At 44.2% G+C, this 14,120-nt stretch overlaps 1 long non-coding RNA gene and 1 pseudogene across 1 annotated transcript; one reads left to right on the forward strand and one right to left on the reverse strand.

The window, feature by feature from the left end:
* Positions 1-2,038: 2,038 nt before the first annotated feature.
* Positions 2,039-3,844, reverse strand: LOC115571458 (uncharacterized; annotated as a pseudogene).
* A 7,868-nt stretch (positions 3,845-11,712) lies between these two features.
* On the forward strand, positions 11,713-13,218 carry LOC115571453 (uncharacterized). Its single transcript, XR_003981934.1, has 4 exons — positions 11,713-11,838; positions 11,945-12,279; positions 12,514-12,932; positions 13,094-13,218. It is a non-coding gene; the product is annotated as an uncharacterized LOC115571453 (long non-coding RNA).
* Positions 13,219-14,120: the final 902 nt, after the last annotated feature.

The following is a 14,120-nucleotide window of genomic DNA, read 5'->3' on the forward strand; positions in this document are numbered from 1 at the left end:
GCGATGAGGAGGCATTTCGGATGGGCAGAGTGTATTTAAAAACTCAGTTGGGTGCATATGGTGACCTTCAGAATCTGCAGTGTCAACGCTGTTACAAACATGTTCCTCTCCTGGAAATATCTTGGTCATGTACTCATTTACTATGTTGACTTCAGAGTTAGTTGGGCATAAAATGACACATTCGCATAGCCACATTGGACTGGAAATGTTGGCCAGCATGTCTTCATACACCCAAAGGACAATGTCTTTCAGTTTGTCACCAGGAATTGTCAGTGTGTCATTGAGTTTAATGGCAAACTCACCCTCTTCTGGCACTACTGAAATTTTAGCCTCGCCAAGGTCTAAGAGAAATCTGGCAAAGTCTTCTTCAGCTTGTTGATGTTCTGCAGCTTGAGAGATCCTCATGTTTTCTGTTAGATGAAGAGTTTCAACATTTTTCCATAGGTATGAGCTCTTGCAACACCTTCCTATGATCTCGATGCGGCTACCGTGTGGTACAACGGTACGGATTTGCCTCCAATCGCCACTGAAGACCACTGTGATGCCACCAAATGGTTCGGCAGATCCTCGGAGCCACTGAAATGTACGATCTGCTGCTTCTAATGCACGGCGATCCATTATCGTCACTTCATCCACGACCATGAGGTATGTCATCCTAATGAGTGTTGCAGTGCTGTCATGTTCACTCACACTGCAAGTGGATTCATCAGTGAGAATGAGAGGACATTTTGTTCTGCTGTGAAAGGTGGTGCCTTTCGGCAGTAGAGTAGCTGCGATGCCGCTCACAGCTGTTGCAAGAGCCACTTTGCCTTCTGCACGGACTTTGTTGAGGATGTGGCATAATATGAAAGTTTTTCCTGTACCGCCACTTGCATCAAGTGCTATCATCTTTCCAAGGCCCTTTTCCACGCTCTCCATCACTGTTTTGATAACAGTTTGCTGCTCGTGATTAAGTCTGTTTTCTGTGTGAGTACTGTTAGCCTTAAGTTCTTCCATGTTATGCTCAATCTCGTGCTGGATGATGCGGGGAGTCTGATTATGGTCGTGAAGTGGATTAGGTTTAGGGAGGCCGAAGTGTCCACTCAGTGTAAAGCCATGTCTTTCAACTTGGTCCTTGAGGTCCAGTAGCACTTGATTCAGAATGTTTTCATCAGGCTCATTCACCGCTGCCCTGTGCATGAAGTCTTCACCATGAACACACTTGTGCCTTTCCCAGAACTGCAAGTGCTCTCCTCTTAGTACAAACATGAGCATGTTGGCAAATACTTCACGCAGTGCTGGGCCAAAGGTCACATTTGCTGCCTCTTCCATAACAGAATCTACTTCATTGTGTCAGGCGGGGGGTTAAAGGGAAGACTATGGAAAGGGGAAGGTGGACCCAAATGCAGTTACACGAGAGGCAAGGATATGGGGAAACAAAAAGTGAGCTTTATTTTAAAGCTGAAGACAAAAAACAGAAGCAGACAAAACGGGGGCAAGAGGCAAAGTAGCAACCAAAAACAGCAAGGCAAAGTAACAACTAAAAAGCAAGACAAAGTACAAAGAAAAAGGAAAAGTTCAAATCAAACATGGAAAGCTCAAAACCAAAACCTACCAAAACGGGACTTGAAGAACATGAAGAACATGGACGTAGACAGGGGCTGACAAGAACAATGACCAGACAAGGAGTGAAGGGAACACAGAGACTAAAAACACAAACACTGATGACAAGACGAGGAACAGGTGAGGTTGGACCAACAGGTGAGATAACGAAGGGGAGGAGCACATAGGGAACATGAAGGGAACAAAGCAATAGACAGAGGGAGCCAGAGGGAACATAGGAAAATACACAGGAGAACTTAAAGGACACATGAGGGCATGGAAGAACAAGACACAAGACAAGAAACAAAGACATGGAAATCAAATACAAGAAACCACAAGACAAAACCAGACAAGAACACAACAAACAGATCTACAGTCATGACACATTGTCATTGTCAACAATCCCATGCGCAATGCAGGCTGCAAAATATGTGTCCATCATCACATCTCCAACTTTTCAGAGGTCTCTGAATGAAGTTGGTCCTGGCACACAGTACAAAAGCATGCGAAGATAGAACAGTTCTGCAGTGTGTGGGTTGAAGGCAATCATTGGGATGTGTCCAACAGTATCAGCCATGCGGTCACCGTAGGAACTTAGTCTTTTTTTCCGCAGTTGAAATGTGCTCTGTGTGTACGTGAAGTGTTGAAATACATCTGGGTACACAATGTGTCGCATGTGTGGATGTAGAGACATGGCTCCAAAAAAGGCAGTCAGTGTAGTGGTAGGTGGCCCTGCGTTCAGTAGGTTCTGGGCAGCGCCGTCATCATTAAACGTGATGACTTGTTCATCCTCTAGTTGAATTGCCAGCATCCTTACTGGTGGTTGTTTTCGTTGGATGGGGAAACTGTATATTTGCCAGTACGCCTCAGATGCAGTGATGTAACGGCCAAACTCATAGCGTGTCACCTCATCGCGACGAAGTTCCTCACCGGTGTCATCAGCTGTGTCTAACCTCACCAGGCACTGATCTGGACCCTTCTCCAAGTATTTGTACAGGTACTTCACACTGGATACAGCACAGACAATTTCGAGGTTAATGTGTGCATTGTATCGCAGAAGGTTGTATGGATTGTATGGCACAACCCATGCATTATTGACAGACACATTAATGCCCCCTCTGATGAGATGGGAGAGCCAGGCGCTTCTTCAGCTCGTCTTCTATACAGTGGGTAAGAGTTGTCTGAGAAGCATGTGTCTTGCCTCAATTGTTTGGGGTAGTCTTTGGAGCACTTTCTGTCAACCATACAGGGACTGTCACGATTCCATTGTCCACATGGTCCATGAATCATGTGTGATGTGACAGTGCAATGCAATTCTGGATTTGTTTCTTTGTCCAGAATCTCTGCAGACACAACGCAATATCAATGGAAGTCCTGGGTTTGTCGCGTGGCACCATGGTGAAGAGCATACATATATGAGGAAGATGCCTCTTCTGAGATTCTTTCACTATCACAAATGCATCCACATGTCCCAGAATGTCATATTTCAGGATGTCTGTGAGGAGAGCCTCCACCTTAATGTGGAAGACTCTGGCAATGATGTCTGGTCTTTGGTGGGTCTGTTGACCCTCAAAAATGTATCCTTTTATTTCAGGCCAGTTAGGGTTGCAAGTGAAGGTGAGGAAGAAGTCTGGCTTGCCTTTGACTCTGACCAAGGCCATGGCGTCTTGGAATTCTTTGGCATACCATCTTGGTGATCCATAAATTGTGGGTGGCAGGATGGTTTGGTGTCCTGGGATTAGCTCAGTGTCACTACTCAGGGCATCAACAATTACTTTTCTGCCTTGATAGATTTCTGATTGTGGCGAATCCAGTTGAGACGTTGTGACTCAATTTTCGCCATCATGTCACATACATACTGTTGTATTAGTTTTCCACCACGGAGCAGTAAATTGAAATGATGAGCAGTGTTTCGCACTTGCAGATGGAAACGGTAAGGCATGTTGGGGTGACACCTCTCAGTTCAGTGTCTGTGGAGGTGACGGTGGTCGGGGCACGGCTGCAGGAGGAGAGACAGGTGGAGAGCGCTCAGAAGAGCAGAGCCAGGTGAGTGATTGACAGAGCTGGCACCCAGTTACTAATCACTCACTCCCTTTAAATGCAGTAGCGGCTGGACCTCGGATGGCCCGTTGGTTGTCGGTTTCAGCTGCACGGCGCCTTGACTGGAGTGCTGCATTGCTGGCCAGTCGAGTGGTCCGTTGGTTGTCGGTTTCAGCCGCACGGAGCCTTGAGTGGAGTGCAGCGTCGCTGGCCTGGCGGGCATCTCGTGCTTCAACTGACTCAGCATCACGTGCACGGCGCATTGCCTGACGTGTTTGTTCTGTGTTTGTTAAATAATTTAAATTTAAATAATATTATTTATAATAATAATGATATAATATAATAATAATATTATAAATATATAATAAATAACATTTAAATAATTTCCCAGTCTGGGATCATTAAAGTAATTCTATCTATCTAACACCCACAGGTAAGTGAATATCAAATTGGACTGCAAAAGAAAAGAAAAAATACAGGATTCAGTTCCTTGTCTTTACCTAGTTTTGAACATATTCAAGGTATGTTACGGCTAGGAAAAATATTTTTTTACATGATCATATGTAAAGTGAGCACATCTGATTTGAGACAATCTGATAGGCTATTCCTTTAGGCGTGATTGACATGTTCAAGTCTACTCAGTTTGCCAAGGAGATGGCTTATTTAGAACAGGGAATATAAACCCCCTTGGTTTCACAAAGGCAGGACAGGAAATTAACATTTGCCAAGCAGTGCCCATACCTGCTGTTCAGTGTAAAAATGACTACTTTCTGACACACACACTTTCCAGCCCAAAACATGCCCTGAATGCCGCATTGAAAGTCGCGTGTAGGGGTCTAGGTGAGGCAGTGAGGTTTTCCAGGCCAAAGCATTCCTCAAAACTAACAGTATAAACAAAAGCCCCTCTCAAAATGCAATATGGTTCAATGTGTTAACACAACTCCGGTTGTCATGATTCAAGCATTGGCAACGCAATAACCATTCAATTCAAAGTTAATGGGGTGGTAACAGCCATAAGAGCTAAGCAGGGTTTGGGGAATTCGCACAAAGAAAGTAACAAAGGCTATAATAGTTATGAAAACCAAACGGTAATTCTAAGCATCAAAATAAAACGGGCCTACAGAAGCCCAACGTGCCAGTAAGAAGGTAAAAATTTGAGAAACAGGGCCATGATTTAGATTTAGCAAACACGCTTTAGTTAGCGTCTAGCAACCCCGCCGGATGAACAACGTTAGTCAAGCACCAGACATGCTAGCACGAAGACCAACCAAGCATAACAGAAGGCTAACTTTTGAACTGAGAAAGTAACAAAGGCCCCTTATAGTTCAGATACCCGAACGGTAATTGCAAGCAAAATGGGCCAATAGAAGCAAACAGGCCAGTAAGAAGGTAACGTTAGAAATGTGAGAAACAGGGCGATGTTTTAGCCTTAGCAAACGCGGCTTAGCTAACGTTAGCTGCTAACAATCCAGCCGGATGAACAACTTTAGCAGGCAGTGGCAATTAATAATGTAAACAAATTGTAAACGCACCAGCATGAAGTTATGCCTGGAGAAACACTTTGAGACAGTGTAACTTACAGATGAGTGAAGACAGTATCCAGACATCCAGAATGTATAGGGCTAAGGGAGTGAAGATTTTATGGCCAAATGTTAACTTACATCAAGAGTGTGTCGTGTAGCAGCTAGCTACACACGAACATCCACAGATTCCGATTCCAGTTTGTTGTCCTCGCGGATCGGATCTCCTCAGACCGGAACAGACTTGGTCCGGACTCGTTTGGTGTCATTAATCCACAACAGTCAGTTTAGATGCACAGAACGGGAGCGAACTGCTGGCTATATACCGCTCCAGCTCGCGCCGCTGCAGGTACAACCACGGTCACGTGAAGCACCAGTGCGTCCGTTGAATCAGGAGGTCGGGCGTGGCTGTGGGCTCTCCAGTAATTGGCTCTGGTGTGCACGTGGCCACGGTGTGCAGTAACTGGCTCTGGTGCGCACGTGACTGTGGTGGCTCCGGTGGACAATGCTTGCAGAATTTGTAAAGCATTTATGAAATAATTTATTCACGGTATCATTGCAGTCCAAGCAAATGCTTAGTTGCACACCACTGAACCACGCAGCAGCCATGTTGAAAGTCTCAAGCCATACATGCACACGCCTTTCTCCCAGCGATCAGAGCATCCCCATGCAGCACAGCACACCTGGTGAAGACTGTATTCAAGGACAACACAGCAGAAAGGACACAAACAGCTTGACGTGCTGATCTGTTTGACTTCTTTAGATACTGTTTTTAAGGAATTCATTGTTGTATTAAATACATTGGGAAAATCAAGACCGTGTGATTTATTATGCATCAATGAATAGAGTAAGTTTGGGATAAGTAAGAATAGTTAACAAATAGTGATAGAATTCCATTTATTTGCAATGAATTCAAATCAAAATTTAAATTATTTGCCATGGATTTCCTATTAGAACACCGTCGCGGGGCCGTCTTTTCAATTCACGCCCCCAGAGTGCCAAAACTCAGCAGAGTCGAGCGAGCAGGAGGCAAAGAGGGAGACAGCAAGCCCGTAGAGAGTGACCGCGAGTGCTCAGAGAGTGGTCTTTATGCGCACTGATTATGGTTTTATGCGCGCGGATATTGGCAATGAAATGACGCCATACCGGTCTGGTACAAGTCATTGCATATGTCAGACTGCCAACAATTTCAAGGTATTCATTGGGATTTGCGACCTCATTGCTGTTAACCTCCTTCTCGTTGCCACTTTCCACTTTTAGCTCACATGGGGTAGATCTAGGTTTAAAGTCTGACATTCCAAACCTTTCAAGCATTTTTAGGATGTACCTTTTCTGACTCATTTTGATTTCCTCTCCCTTTTGTTTGAACTCAATGCCCGGGAAGAATGATATTTTCCCCAGATCTGTCATTTTGAATTGGGATTTCATGGTCTCTTTGAACCTGTTCAGCAGATCATCATTGCTAGCTGTAATGATAGATTCATCCACCCAGATTAATACGATAATTGTTTCATTTCCTATCTGCTTTCTATATACACAGTGGTCAGATAGATTTCTCACAAAGCTGTTTTCTTCTAGATGATCATTCAGAAGTTGGTACCAGTTTCTCCCTGATTGTTTTAGTCCGTAAATTGATTTCTTTAGTTTGTAAACTAGTTTCTCTCCTGTGTCTGAAGTCTTTATAAAACCCTCTGGTTGTTCTAAGAAATTTTCTTCCTCTATTGGGGCATGCAAGTATGCCGTTTTCACATCCATCTGATGAACAAGTAGGTCATTTACAACTGCTACTTGCATCAGTGCTCGCACTGAAGGGAGATTTGCTGGGCTAAATATATTTCCCTTTTCATCACTTTCTTTAATGGTATAGACCCATTTCCCCCCCACTGTATTCCTACCCTTGGGGAGAGAGGTCAGTTCAAATGTGTTATTTTCTTTAAGTGAGTTGAGCTCGTCTTTCATAGCATGTTCCCATCCTGGCCCCTCGGGTGACCTCAGTGCTTCTGTGTAGTTTTGGGGAATCCCAACAACTGTCTTGTAACAATAATCAACACTTGCATGGGTTACATCTTTATCTTTAACATCTCTTACATAGTCATCTAAGTATATTGGAGGTTTTCTTTCTCTCTTTTGGTGGTGGTTTTGACTGTGACAAGGTTCAGGAACTGCACTGTTTTTGTTTTTATCATGGACTATGTTCTCTGTTGTCTCATCAAGTTGTGACTCATCTGCAGTGTTGGGTGTAACGCAGTAACTGTAATTACATTACTTTTCACAGTAACGAGTAGTGTAAGGCCTTACTGTTCTGAATGTAGTAATCACATTACAGTTTGCCAAGCTCGTTGCTTACGTTACATTGCTAGTCGCACACATCACATGCAACAGGCTGGGGGGGCCGGGGCCGGGGCCGGGGGCTTTCAATAATGGAACAGTGATTGGTTGGGGTTTGGCACGAGGTATCTTTTACCATCACCGATTGGTTTGTCGCCACCCGCAAGGGGAGATGGGATAACAATGGCAGCGTCAACATCACGAGCAGAACATGCTGCTGCATGCGACTTGCCTGAAGACTGCATAAAGCCACTTTTGACGGTTGGAGATACAAACATTACTTTGAATTTGTTGAACGTAAGGAAAATAACTTGACTGTAAGGTGCACACTTTCACTCTCCACCGCTGCTAACACTACCTCAAACTCAACGAAGCACCTACAGAGACAGCACGCACACACAAAGAATGTAACAAGTAATGTAACTAGTAATGTAACTAATTACTTTCTTCAGGGAGTAATCATGTAATGTAAGGCAGTGGTCCCCAACCTTTTTTGCACCACGGACTGGTTTCATGTACGACAAATTTTGGCGCGTGTGATTCCGCGATAATAAAATTATAGCAGTTGTCCACTCACCATCCCTGCAGCTGCAGTTCAGCCACTTTAACAGCCAACTTCAATACAGTTGTCTATCTCCCTCTTCTTCCGTCTCAACTTTGGGCCGTTTCCTTTTTCTTTGCAAAGTAGCTCTCCGAAGGCGTTTGTTTTCCTATAATCTCAGCTTTAGGGTATACCGGTCCGTGACTGAAACAGGTACATGTCAAGCGTGCCAAGAGGAAGAGACGGATGTTGTCAAAAGAGAATCCATTTTTCAAAATAAAACAACTTTCCGAGTATGATCGTCAATATAACGGAAATAAAATAACGTAAAAAGGAGAGATGCGGTGTCTCCAGGAGTATAACTGGTTAGAGTGGCAAGGTATCGGGTTGGTGTTCCAGTTAAAGAGCACAGATACAGCTGTCCAGTTTGAGGTTGATTTATTTAGCTGTGGTCTGTAATAATAATACAAATTAACTATCAGTGTAGCAAACACCATACATGATACACAAACTCAATAAGAAAAACTTAGGTTACATAAATCTGTATTTCAGTACTCAAATATATCATAAATATCATATAACTTAAACCAATCACCTTACACGAGGCACTCAGACAGCATAATTTAGCTTTTTATCTTGAACAACACACACCAGCATAAGCTAGCATAAGCCCATGCTAAACAATACACTTAAGACAACATTAGCATCCATCTTAGACAGTACAACATAATTAAACTAACCTTCTGGCATTTACACACAGCCATAAACCCAGGGAAGTACAGGTGAGTGTTAGGAAAGGGCAAAGGAAATTACAGTATACTCGTCGCTGTACCGAGAGAAAAGAAAACAACATTCATCGTAGGACACTTCAAGTGCAGGACACTTCACACACGCAGGTGCAGTGCGTCGGAACAGCTATGGTGCATTCAATAACGTAGGACATATAAGAACTTACAGAAACAATATATTACTGAATCGAACTCAACTCAACAAAACAAGTCAACAATACACAAACAGTGTGGGCTTTCTAACACAGCCGCCCCCGACTGTCTGCACAGACAGTCGAAACCAAGGTAGAAAGGCCACTCAGGTGGGTGAATCTTCAGCGGTATCTTCCAGCTTAGGTAGCTGGACCAGACGAGCTACTTCTCGCTCATATAAGGCAGTGTATCAATCTGCCAAAGACGTTCAACGTTCTTGAAGAGCTCAGTGGTGGGTGAGACTGTCATTGTGAACAGGCACTGTTGATTGGATGCAGGAACTTGGTCAATACAGGTGGGACCTTGAAGTGACCAGCCAAGCTTGGTGTGGACTGCGATGGGTCCCCCTGAGGGGCCCAACTGCACCGGCTCTATGGGTGTCAGGAGATGAGGCATGTCAGATCCAATGAGCAACAGGGGTTGAGCGTGGTCTACAGGAGGCAAAGGTAGGTTGCGGAGGTGCTTATATCTCCGTTGGAGAGTTCTCACTGGATAAGAATGTTCTGAGAGTCCCAGGTTGTCAGCAGTGAATGCTTGACGTATGAGATACTTCTCTTCAGGTTTGGGCAGGGAGGACACATAGAAGGCAACTGATGCACCGTAAAGCTGCACTACCTCTTGGTGAACAGTTCGAAGGGTAAGTGTTTCAGACAGTGCGGGGAGGTGTTGCACAGCGCATGGCAAGATGATGCTTCACTCCGAGCCATCATCTAGTACTGCATAGGTCTCTAGTACTCTGTCTTGATTATGAAGTAAGACTTTTACAATCTTCAACATCACTTTGGGGGATCTGTTTGGTCTATCCAGGTACACCTTTACAGTCGGAGCGGTCACCATAAGCACACTCTGCTGGGTTTGCTGGACTGCATCGTGCAGTACTGTTAGATGTTGCTCCTTACAGGTATTGCACGGTCGTTTAAGGGTGCAAACATCGGGCTTGTGAGATCGTCCGCACTTCCAACACCGCTTTCCATCCGCTATCCAGCTCACAATCTGGTTTGTGTTCAGTTTCTTGAACTCTGGGCAAGCGTTCAGGAAATGTTCTTTATTGTCGCAGTGGGGACAGTATGGTTTGGGTTTGGATGAGGACTTTGGTTGTGCAGACAATCCTTTGGAGCCTTGGTAGCCACTGGCAGTAAGAAGGAATGCTGTCGACTTATCCTTCAATTTGTTAAAGGGACGTTGGTCCTTCTTCAGTGGCTTGGGTGCTTCATGGTTATAAAGTGAAGCTGCTCGACCTGCTATGCGCTTAGCTTGGGATTTCATCTGTAGCCAGGAACTCAGATCCGGTAAGGTGTAAGTTTGGTCGGTACCTGTCCGAAGAATACCTTGATTCAGGCAGTATTCCACAAACCCATCACGATAGCTTGGCGGCATCTTGCTCAGTAGTCGGTCGACATGAGACCCACATCGCAGTTCGTAGCCATTCTGTCCCTCCAGGGTTCTAAGCATGCCTACCAGTGATTGGATGGATAAGGCGAATGCATCAAAAGCTTCAGAGTCGCCAAACTTGAGGGCTGGAGTGTTCAGGATAGCACCCAGTTCACTTTGGACAAGCTGACGGGGTTGACCATACTTGTCCTGTAGAGCCTGCATGGCGGTTGTATATGGCCTTGGGTCGTGCATGTAGGCTTTAGCTAGTTGGAGCGCACTCTGTAGCTTCAGGTGTCCAAGTAGTACTTGATATTTGTGACGCGCCACGGCAAAACCAGCAGCAAGTCGGCTGGGAGGAATTCACATAAACAAAGAAACTATCGTTTTTTTTCTAAATTAGTGATTTTCGTTTTTTTTGCAGAATGTGCAAGTTGAGATCATGAAGAAGCCACAACATGTTTCAGATAACAGTATTGTTGCCTTAAAAGTATACATTTTGTGTTTGAAATCAGGTAGAGTTTCAGGAAATGCTGGCGCATTGTTGGGCGTGTGCGGCAATATAGTTCATTTGCATACTGGCTACCTTTGACCATTCACAGGCTTTTTTTTTTTTTTCAGCCAATCAGGTGCACGTTAGTAGCGAACCGCATGGCTACTTATGCAGCCCCCAGCATAAGTTCTGCCACTTCTGGAAGCTGCATTTCATCCCTGAATGAAGATGGACCAGGAAAAATGCATTGCAGAAGAGCTAAATCGTGGCTGTTACAGCGCAAATCTATGGCAGTACTTTTGCGAGGCGCCGGATACTTCTGGTTATTATTTCACTTCTGATTCTGATGAGTGCACTGACGATGAAAGCGACTGCATTACACTGGAGAACATGCCTAATCTACAGCTGACCTTAGCCGAAGATGAAGACGAGGAAGAATCTCACGGCCTCACAGCAGAGGAGCTGGAGCGTGAGATATCAGACGCTATATTTACGGTAACATGTGGAGGGGATAAAGACAGCGAAATGGAGAAAATCCATAACCGTCAGGTGACAATGTGCCTGTTAGCATTGCTTGAATTGACTGTGATGCTAATGTTTAGCAACTAGCCTACTTGAGGAACAGTTTGGATGAATACATCCAGAGTCAGGTGACAATGTGCCTGTTAGTATGACCCATGATGTGAAACTTCTTTGTTTTCCTTTTTCAGAATTGGCAAAGTCACCCTGACTGATATAATCAAACACTTTGAGGAGAATGGGGCAAGACCATGGTTAAGGAAGAAGCACTCACAGCCAAGGCCAGCCAGGTTCATCAGCCGCAGCATTATCAACGGAGTTGTGGAATTTATAAAAAACTATCCAGAAGACAATGCCATCGTGCTGCCTGGCCAACATCCTGGGCATAGGGAGTTAAGTTGCTGCCAACCCATGTGTCTAAGGCCTCAGTTTGGGGTCTCTACGTGAAGTCTGCTAAGGAGTGTGGTATGTGTAAACATTTATTTCGAATTGAGTGCTTGTAATGTGAAGTAATGTGAAGTAATATTAGCAATTACAGTAAAATTAATCGTAAGTAATATCTGTTTTTCAGATGAGCGTGCAGTTTGCAAATCAAGCTTCAAAGCACTGTGGAACCAGCTTCTCCCACACATCAGAAGTTGCAGGCCACGTACAGATCTCTGCTGGCAGTGCCAAAACAATAACGAGCAGCTGGTATGAAGTGCAAACCTCCCAGATGATAGAAAGTCTGAAGCGGTCAAGAAGCAACACGATCATCTTGCCCTTGTGCAAAAAGAGAGGGCTGTGTACAACGAGATGACTGCTGCCTGCAGAAAGACATGTGCTGACTCTAAGTTGTCTTTGGGACCCTCCCCATCAGCAAGCAAGAAGATCAGGATGCATTACCGTTTTAATTTTGCACAGCAGGTACTATTTATCACACATCATTTACTTCACTTTATTAAATGTCCCTTGAAGGGCGATTTGGTTTGCAGCAGACACACACGGCAAGCGTTACTGTACAATAAAGTGCATGGAGAATAAGTAGCCTAATAATAGTGCAAATGCAGAATAGCAGCAATATAGTAATCTATTATGAATAGACACAATGTCTTTCATTTAATCTAATCCCCTTTCCCTCTCTCCCTCTGTCTTCTTCAGATACACTTTCCCTCAACCCTCTTCAGCCTGGGCCAATGTACTTCCTGACTCCACGGAAATGTGGCCTTTTTGGTGTCTCCTGTGAAGGGCTGCAAAAACAGGTGAATTTCCTGATTGATGAAGGCATGTCATCAAGTAAGGGGAGCAATGAAGTCATCAGCTACATGCATCATTTCTTCAGCTACTTCGGAGTTGGAGAAACAGATGTGGATCTTCATTGTGACAACTGCAGTGGGCAAAACAAAAACAACTTCATGCTCTGGTACGCTGCCTGGCGGGTTGGACACAAGCTTCATGAGACAATTGACATCCACTTCCTTATTACTGGCCACACCAAATTTTCCCCTGACTGTGGCTTTGGACTAATCAAGCAAGCATATATGAAGACCAGATTCAACACTTTGGCAGACATCGCTGAGGTTAGTTTTCATTTTTCGCTGAACAGTTTTGGGCTTGTGTAAAGAAAAGTCAACATAGAGCTTTTAACATGAATGACTTCAGTGCTGTTCTCTGTTCTTGCTTCAATGAAACGTTTAACTTAAGATCTTTTTTTCTTCTTCTGTTCTTTTTTTGTCACCAGGTAGTGGAAAACAGCTCTCCCGAGAGACACCTCAATATCCCACAGCTTGTTGGAAATGCGGATGGCAGAGTGTTAGTCGAGACCTTCGACTGGCAGAAGCATCTGATTCCCAAGTTCCGAAAGCTATCAGCACTATAGGTATTTGTATTGAAACTTTCACATTGTGTAAATATAAAAAATAATTTCATGGACATGATAGTGTTTTATGAGAAAATAGCTAGCCATGTTTAAAGTGCCCTGTTATGTGCTTATTATGTCACAGCTTTGATGCCAAGAGACCAGGTGTGGTGCTTGCAAGAACTCACTGTAATGCAGAACCTGTTGCATTCCAGCTACTGCGCGATTCAGCGGTTCTGCCCCATGTTGACAGTCTTCCTGTCCTTGCCCCACCTGGACTGAACATTGACAGGCAGACCTATCTTTATGAAAAAATCAGGCCTTTCTGTGCTGACGAGGCAAGAGACATCACGTGCCCAGCGCCAAGGGTCACAGCACAGAAGAGTATGCAGAAGAGGATGCAGATGTGATATAACCAAATAATTGGACTCTCCTTCACACCTTCTCCAAAATGTGCTGATCAGCCACAGGAGCTCATTCAGCAACAGACTGATCCATCTACACTGCACTTCTAAATTTCAATTGCAATTTAATTTCACTTATAGAGCACCAAAACAATACACATGTGGTTGTAGATGTGTAGATGTGGTTTAAACCTTGGATTATGGCACAAGGGATTGTAACATCTTATCCTGTGTATTAATTAATGATATTCAGGGGCTTTTTGTAATAAAAGCATTTCCATTTCAATATAGTACCTTCTAATTCTGATCAGTCCACAAAAGTGCTTAAGGAAAATAACACTACATCAACATTAACTACATGACAACTGCTTTTGATAACCATTGTTCAAACCACTACAATACTTTCTGCCCTGCAGGCTAACAGATACCAGATGTCACTGAATAAATGTTGGGGGTAGGGCTTATCTAAATGAGATGCAAATGAGCACCATTGTGTTGACTAGCCA

Source organism: Sparus aurata, chromosome 20, assembly GCF_900880675.1.
Source record: "Sparus aurata chromosome 20, fSpaAur1.1, whole genome shotgun sequence".
NCBI classification, from domain to species: domain Eukaryota; kingdom Metazoa; phylum Chordata; class Actinopteri; order Spariformes; family Sparidae; genus Sparus; species Sparus aurata.